Here is a 9,386-nt window from a genome sequence, read left to right on the forward strand (position 1 = left end):
TGTTGCCTAACTGGATCATCCTTCAGTTAAGGTAACAGTCAACTAGCCCCACTCACATATTCTAATCACCTTTTCAATCTCCCTCCTGCAACAAAAATAAGAGCAGAAAACTAAGAATTACCAGATGTCTGAGAAAAATGTCCAAAATGAAAGAATCAAAAACAAATAATTGCCAGGCACAGTGGTACACCTGCAGTTTCCAGCAACTCAGGAGGCCGAGGCAGGAGGACCACAAACTGGAGGCCAACCTCAACAACTTAACAAGACCCTCAGCAATTTAGCAAGACCCTGTCTCAAAATTTTAAAAAATCACCCAGAGTAATTACTATAATTCATGATGAAAAAGGAAATATCACGACAGACACTATTGAAATACAAAAAAGATAACTAGAAGCTATTTTGAAAATCTATATTCCAACAAAACAGAAAGTCTCAAAGACATCGACAAATTTCTAGAGACATATGATTTACCCAAACTGATACAAGAGGACATACACAATTTAAACAGATCAATCAATTTCAAGCAAAGAAACAGAAGATGCCGTCAAAAGCCTACCAACCAAGAAAAGCCCAGAACCAGACAGATTCTCAGTCAAGTTCTATAAGACCTTCAAAGAAGAATATCAATACTCCTCAAAGTATTCCATGAAATATAAAAGGAGGGAACCCTTCCAGACTCATTCTACGAAGCTTGTATCACCCTGAAATTAGTATCAGACAAAGACACATCAAGGAAATAAAACTTCAGACCAATATCCCTGATGAACACAGACACAAAAATTCAGGCAAATCACATACAAAAGCATATTAAAAAGATAGTGCACCATGATCAAATGGGGTTCATCCCAGGGATGCAAGGTTGGTTCAACATCCAGAAATCAGGAAATATAATTCATCATATCAATAGACTTAAGGTTAATAATCAAATGATCATTTCAATAGATGCAGAAAAAACTTTGATAAAATACAGCACCCCTTCACGTTCAAAACACTAGAAAAAATAGGTATAGGACGAACATACCTCAACACTGTAAAGGCTGTCTATGCTAAACCCAAGGCCAATATTATTCTAAATGCAGAAAAACTGAAAGCATTCCCTCTAAAAACTGCAACAAGAGAGAGATGCCCTCTTTCACCATTTCTATTCAACATAGTCCTTGAAACTCTAGATGAAAGAAATTAAAGGGATACGAATAGGAAAAGGAAAACTCAAACTATCACTATTTGTTGACAATGTGATTCTATATTTAGAGGATCCAAAAAATTCTACCAGAAAACTTCCAATCATGAAATTTATTTGGAAAAATAAGAGACCCAGAATAGCCACAGCAATCCTTAGCAAGAAGAGTGAAGCAAAAGGCATAGCTATAGTACATACTGCAGAGCTACAATAATAAAAGTGGCATGGTACTGGCACCGAAATAAACAGGTAGACCAATGGTACAAAAATAGAAGACACAGAGACAAACCCACATAAATACAGTTATCACATACTAGACAATGGAGAAAAAAATAGCCTCTTCAACAAATGGTGCTGGCAAAACCAGAAATCCATATGCAGCAAAATAAAATTAAACCTCTGTCTCTCACCCTGCACAAAACTCAACTCAAAATGCATCAAGAGCCTTGGAATTAGACCAGAGACTCTGTATCAAATAGAAGAAAAAGTGGACCCAAATCATTATGTTGGCTTAGGACCAGACTTCCTTAACAAGACCCCTAAAGTGCAAGAAATAAAATTGAGAATCAAAAAATGGGTTGGATTCAAACTAAAAAATTTTTCCTCAGCAAGGGGAACAATCAATAACATGAAGAGAGAGCCTTCGAAGTGGGAAAAAATCTTTACTACACGCACTTCAGATAGAGCACTAATCTCCAATATTTATAAAGAACTCAAAAAACTTAACACCAAAAATACAAATAACCCAATCAATAAATGGGCTAAAAAACTGAGCAGACACTTCACAAAAGATATACAATTGATCAATAAGTATATTAAAAAATGTTCATCATCTCTAGTAATTAGAGAAATGCAAATCAAAAACAATGCTAAGATTTCATCTCATGCCAATTAGAATGGCAACAATCTAGAATATAAGCAACAAAAAGTGTTGGTGAGGATGTGGGGAAAAGGGTACACTCATACACTGCTGGTGAGATTGCAAATTGGTGCAACCACTCTGGAATCTGGAGATTCCCTAGAAAACTTGGAATGCAACCACGATTTGACCCAGCTATCCCATTCCTTGGCCTATACCCACAGACTTAAAATCAGCATAATACAGTGATACAACCATATCAATGTTTTTGGCAGCTCAATTCACAATAGCTAAGCATGGAACCAACCTAGATGTCCTTCAACATATGAGTAGATAAAGAAACTGTGGCATATATACACAATGGAATATTACTCAGTCTTAAAGAAGAATAAAATTATGGCATTTGCAGGTAAATGGACGGAGCTGGAGAATATCATGCTAAGCAAGATAAGTCAATCCCAAAAAACCAAAGGCCAATGTTTTCTCTGATAAATGGATACTGATACATAATGAGAGGTGGGGGGTTGTAAGGGAAGAATGGAGGAACTGTGGATTGGGCAGAGGGGAATGAGGGGAAGTGAGGGTTGTATGGAGGTGGGAAAGATGGTAAAATGTATTACCGGAGAAATGAAAAGTTGTACTCCATTTGTGTACAATGAATCAAAATGCATTCTGCTACCATGTATAACTAAATAGAACAAATAAAAATAAATTTAAATTTAAATTTTAAAAAAAATGGCTTGGAGTTAAATCCCCAGTAGGACAAAAGTGTCCCTGGGTTAAATCTCCAGTATCACACAAACAAACAAATAACAATGAAAAACAAATAACTACTTATAGGGGAAAAAAAATGCAAGTTGAAAGAAAATTATGAAAAACTAGAAAACATTACAACTTTAAGCAGGGAGGAAGAGCTGGAGAGTGACTTCATTCTGTGGCATTTTATCAGAAATATCATAATTCTAGCCTAATCATGAAAAAACAGTAAACAAATTTGAACTGAGGGACATTCTATAAAATACTTGATAAGTTTTCAAAATTGGATAATCCCAGCTAGGAGGCTGAGGCAGGAGGATCTGCAAGTTTGAGGCCAGCCTGGGTAACTTAGCAAAAGTTAAAAATTAAAAAGGGCTAGGGACGTAGCTCATGGTAGAGCACTTGCCTAGCATGTGCACAGCCCTGTGGTTCAATCTTCACTCTCAAGTACCACAAAGAAAAAAACAAAACGAAACCTGAAAGTCATTAGAAAAAGGAAAGACATACCTCAGGGGGCTGGGGTTGGGGCTCAGTGGCAAAGCGCTTTCCAAGCATGTGAGAGACACTGGGTTCAATCCTTAGCACCACATAAAAAATAAACAATAAAATAAAGGCATGCTGTCCATCTATGACTACAAAAATAAATAAATAAATAAAAAATAAAATAAAATAAAAAAGAAAGAAAAAGAAAGAAACTTCCTCAGATCAGGGAAGACTAAGAAGACATGACCAGTAAAAGCAACGTAGTATCCTGGTTTAAAGAATAAAACAATAAAAACACATCAGAAAAAAAAAAATGGGCAAATCTGAACAAGGTCTACAGTTTAGTTACTACTATTGTACCAATGTGAATTTTTCTTTTTCCTTTTTTTTTTGCAGTGATGAGTATTGAACCCAGCGCTTCCTGCATGCTAGGCAAGTGCTCTATGACTGAGCTGCACCCCTAGCCCCCAATGTTAATATCTTAGCTGTGATAAAGGGTACTGTGGCTATGTAAAATATTAACATTTGGTGAAGCTTGTTCAAGGGTATGTGGGAACTCTATGTACTGCACTTGCAACTTTTCTAAAATTACTATCTAAAGAAATCTGAAGTCTAAAGGACTATCATTATCCTAAAAGAGCTAACAGAAGATATTACATACATACAACATAAATGGCAGGTCTCACTATGTTTCCAGGTTGGTTTTTTTTTTTTTTTGGGTGCTGGGGATCAAACCCAGGGCCTTGTGCCTACAAGGCAAGCACTCTACTGCCTGAGCTATATCCCCAGCCCCCCAGGTTGGTTTTAAACTCCTGGGCTCAAATGATTCTTCTGGTCAGTCCATTGGGTAGCTGAGACTATGGGCATGAGCCGCTCCATCCCACTAAGAAATAATTCTTAAAAATTAAAAATATAATCAGAGAAATTTTAAAAACCCAATGGAAAGATAAAATTGAGGAAAAAAATTATGAATCAAAATTAAGAAGTTAGAGATAAACAGGAAAGAAAAGATAAGAAAATTAGAGAACCTGTCCAGAAGGTCCAAATATGAATAACAGCCACTCTCCAAACTGAGAATAAAATAGAGGGCAAAATGTAATTAATGTAACAATTCAAAAAAAATCTCAGGATTAAAAGGCTTGATTGCCAGATTTTAAAAGTCCACCAATGGTCTGTATGTATGGCTCAGTGGTAGAATGTTTGCCTAGTATGCCCCAGGCCCTTGGTCTAATCCATAGCACCTTATTAAGAAAGGAAAGAAGTCCTTACCACAATGAATTAAAAACAGATACCAAGATATATCAGTTAAATATCAGAAAATGAGCACAAGGGAAGATCCTGCAAGCATCTAGAGAGAAAAAAGTTGACATATTCACCTTTCAAACTCATCAGCAATAATAAGTGAAGCTTGAAGGCAATTAAATAAAAGTTTCAAAATTCTTAAGGAAAATTATTTCCAACTTAGAATTCAAGACCCAGCCACTTCTTGGTCTACTGTGAGGACAGAATAAAGATCCAAACAGCGAAATCTCAAAATAATTATCTCCTAGAATGATACAATTAGGAAACATATTTCATTTTATAGACACCAATTCAATAATACATATCAGAATGCATCATGGATGTATGTTAAAACCACTGGATAAAAGGATATTGGAAAATAAGATAGTCTTAAAATAAATCACCTCACAAATTATACACTAATTATAATGGGGGAAATGTACTTTTACACCATCTTAACTAAGTATCTAAAATAAACATCAATATTAGGACAAAAGGACATTCTGTGCCTCCTGATGTGATGTAATTAGAAGTATGCAATGCTATATATGTAAGGGTTTTCATTTTTTTGTTATGCTGCTAGGAATTGAATCCAGGGCCCAGTGCATTCTACATACTCTGTTTACCACTTAGCTACACCCCAAGTCTATAAAAGGGCTAATTTGAACCTAATTATGATGAAACAATCAGATGAATCCAGATTGTAGGACACTTTACAAGACAACTAATGTGGAATCTCCAAAAATGTCAATGAAAGACAAAAGCCACAAAAGGCCAAAAGGATAAGGTGATTGTTCTGAATTAAGACTAAGAACACTTGAGAATAAATGTACAGCTGATTCTTGACTATATCATGAATTATAAACTATTGCAGTTATAAAGATATTACCAGGACAAGTGGGAAAACTTAAAAGGGACTGTATATTAGATATTATCATATAAATGTTAAATTTGGGGGTATATTAAGTAATTAAACCAGAAAATGTCCTAATTCTTAGGAGAAACAAATACTTAGGGGTGAAGTGTCTTGAGGTTTTTTCAACTTACTTTGAAGTGACTCAGAAAAAAATATTTGTATACAAACATATACACATGAGAGAGAAAAAGGAGTAAAGCAAATGTGGCAAAATGTTAAAACCCCGGTCAATCTATGGGTAAATGGTATTCACTGCATTTTTCTTTGCGGTCTTAAAATTCTGGGAAACAAAGAGTTAAAAAAAAGTATTTACCGCCCATATATTCTTTCTAAAGATGCCACTAGGGAATATTCCCCATCAACATGAGGGAAATAAGCTAAGAATGTGGAAGACATGGAAAATAATTTCTCCAAAGCAGAAGAAAAGTGAAAAGAATCCCCAGGATGTTGGAGAAGAATGAGTCCAGGATGACAGCTGTGTGTCAGATGCAGAGGGCAAGCAATTTAGGTCAGAGCCAGTCAGAAGAATCTTGAGATTTACAGAAAATAAGAATTAATGAAATTCTGGCCCATCTCAATGTCCTGAGAAATTCAGAAAACTAATAAAGAGTGAAAAAATGATAAATACATAGAAAGTAAATAAACAAAAACAAAAACCATTATTAACTCCAGAGAAAGAGTTGTGCAGGAAAAATGGGATAGTACACAACTAAATCCTGCAGAGCATTTATACATTTATACTGTAAAATTATTGATAAAATCAAGGTTATCACATAAGTCAAGTAGATAGCAGTCAAGGATGGAAAGGTAAAAGTGAATAGTAAGGGTAAGGAGCAAAAAGAGAGGTGAATCCTCATTTTCCATATCTGGGAATCAACAGACAATGCTTAAGTGAAAATTCAAAATGTAGGAAGAGAAGTATGTTATTTACAGAAAAAAAAAAAAAAAAAAGGGTATATAACAAATATATGAGCTAAAAGAAATGAAATTAAGAAGGAGCTGAGGATGACTGTTTTTTATAACCAACAGTAGAATCATGACTTGTTAAACTATGTATAAGTTATGAAAATTAAAATATAAAAGGTCTTCCTATAAGTCTTTCTATTATGTTAAATTAGGAAACCAAAAATGAAGAATAATGAATAAGATATTCATCAGTTTTCTAAGTGGGTATGATGGGGGCACAGCATACATACCAGCATTTGCTTAAAAATGCATAAAATCTCTGGAAGTTATTAAGAAATTATAACATTAAGACTGGGCATGGTGGCCCATACCTATAATACCTCAGGAGGTTGAGGCAGGTGGATCACAAGTTCAAGGTCAGCCTCAGCAACCTAGCAAGACCCTGTCTCAAATTATAAAATATATTAACAAAGGGTGAGGGATGTAACTCAGTAGTGGAATGTCCCTGGGTACAATCGGAAGGAAGGAAGGAAGGAAGGAAGGAAGGGAGGAAGGGAGGGAGGGAGGAAGGAAAGGAAAACTGCTAAATTTTTTTCATCCCCCAAATCCTTTGGATGTGTTAAGGTATCATATGTTACAGTAACAGGTGGAGAGACAAAGTTGGAGAAATTTACAGGTTAAAGCAGCAATTCCTAATGCTTTTGAAGTTAAAACAGCCTACATAGTTTTAAAGAGAATTTTAAGTTTAAAAAAAATGAAGAACTGTTGGTTGGAGGTCTCTCTCAGTAGTAGAGCACAGGCTTAGCATGCATAAGGTCCTGGGTTCAACTTACAACATTAAAAAAAAAAAAAAAAAAACATTGTGGACCCATGAATGATGCACAGGTCAAATGGTGAAATGTATATAGCTGCAAGTTTTCCAAGGAATATCAGATAAAAAATATTCTCAGTGGGTAAGGTGGCATACAACTGTAATCCCAGTGCCTCAGGAGGCTAAGGCAGGAGGGTCGCCAGTTCAAAGCCAGCCTCAGAAATTTAGTGAGGCCCTAAGCAACTTAGCAAGACCCTGTCTCTAAATAAAACATTAAAAAAAAAAAGGTGGGGACGGGGGGATGTGGTTCAGCAGTTAAGTGCCCCTAGGTTCAATCTCTGTTACAAAAAAAAAAAAAAAAAACATTAAATGGCACTTAGGTACTTTCCAATACGAAATGTTCTCTTAAATTTGGTGTAGTGGCACATATCTGTAATCCCAGTGACTTGGATGACTGAGGGAGAAGGATCCCAAATTTGAGGTCAGCCTAAGCAACTTAGCAAGACCCCACCTCAACAAAAAAAAAAAAGGAATGGGGATATAGCTTGGTAGTTAGAGAGCCCCTGGATTCGATTCCCAGTGACACACACATAATTTTTTAATAATAATAATAAACATTCTTTAAATTATTGGGCTTTATGAGATGAAGTAGAAATAGCTTGTCTGACTAGCTACAGTCAGGAATATCACTAAATACTGAATCATAAAACACAAACAAACCAGCTATCCATCATCTTCTTGCTAATCTACTGATATCATTCCTAATAAACCTGGGAACTAATGAAGCTCCTATCAATCTACTTATCATCCACCTTGGTATGTGTGTTTGTGTGTGAATATATCCACATACATGTAAGTTTGAATAACAGATTTGAAAGCTGTCTACAAAAATAGTCTATAAGGTTTTTTTTTAATTATTTATTGTTTTATTTTTTTACAGACTGCATCTTGATTCATTGTACACAAATGGGGTACATCATTTCATTTCTGTGGTTGTACACGATGTAGATTTATGCCATTCGTGTAATCATACACGTACATAGGGTAATGATGTCTCTCTCATTCCATGATTTTTCATAACCCCCCTCCCTCTGCAGACTATAAGTTTTAGGAACTTCATTAGTGAGTCTATTCAATTTCCATCATAGTAGATAGCCAAATATTCATTTAAAATTGAGTCCCCCAAACCCATTCTGTTTTACAAATTTAACTTCTTGAGTTCACTCAGAATTTTCAAACTTTATGTTATCATTTCAAAGAAAATCATTTATAAAAGCCTATTCTATCTAAGGTTACTACTTCATAACTAGGACAGCCATGCAATTTCAATTTCCAATGTGATGGGGTAGTAATATTGTGGTTCCTTATATAAAGTTGGGGGTTCGAGGGCAGTCTCAGCAACTTAAGTTGTGGGGCCCTAAGCTACTTAGTGAAACCCTATCTCAAAATAAAAAATAAAAAGTCTTGGGGGATGTGGCTCAGTGGTAAAGCACCCCTGCATTCAGTCCCCAGTACCATAGGTGGGGGGTATAGCTCATTGGTAAGCACTTTCCTAGCATGTGCAAGGCTTTGAGTTGGATCCCAAAAGGTGTGGTGGACACAGAAGGTTGAGGAGTATGGCATGCTAAAAAGACGGAATGAGCTTAAGTCGCAAATATCACCACTGGAAGCTGGGATCAGTTGGGGTCACCAACCCCTGGGTAGGGCACTTAACATCTCTTACTGTTGAAGCCATTTTTCATTTGCCTCCTTTTTTTTCACTTGCTTCATGAAATTGAATAAGTAACAAATTGTTAAGAAAGCCAAATCATTATAGTATGGTAACTTCCAGGACTAGGATTATGGCTCAGTGGTAAAGTGCTTGCCTAGCACACCCGAGGGACTGGGTTTGATCCCCAGTGCAACAACAACAACAACAACAAAAAAAAAACTAAAAAAAACAAAATAAAGGTATTGTGTCCATCTACAACTAAAAATATATATATTTTTAATTAGATTAACTGGCAGAACAACTCATAAGAACTTATGGCCAACTCATCAGAAGCACTCTGTATAAGTGCAACACCTATGTAACACTATTTGTTATCGTTTTCCATCTACTTAATACCATCTTCAAATAGTCCATTAGATTCAAATAAAGTAGTGAATACTCACTAAAGTTTTATAAAATTAAAGAAACAAAAACTGGGCTGGG

The 9,386-nt window shown here is 35.7% G+C and overlaps 1 protein-coding gene across 8 annotated transcripts in view; it reads right to left on the minus strand.

The window, feature by feature from the left end:
* ACACA (acetyl-CoA carboxylase alpha) overlaps nt 1–9,386 on the minus strand; it is a 273,697-nt gene that overhangs the window by 218,232 nt on the left and 46,079 nt on the right. Inside the window, exon 2 of one of the 8 annotated variants that reach the window (XM_079132072.1) lies at nt 3,303–3,372. The exons of the other annotated variants lie outside the window; for them this stretch is intronic. The gene's annotated coding sequence lies outside the window, so the exon portion shown is untranslated. The remainder of the gene's footprint in view (nt 1–3,302; nt 3,373–9,386) is intronic. 8 annotated transcript variants of the gene reach the window in all.

The sequence above is a fragment of the Sciurus vulgaris genome (genome assembly GCF_902686455.1).
Source record: "Sciurus vulgaris genome assembly, chromosome: 3".
Classification (NCBI taxonomy): Eukaryota; Metazoa; Chordata; class Mammalia; order Rodentia; family Sciuridae; genus Sciurus; species Sciurus vulgaris.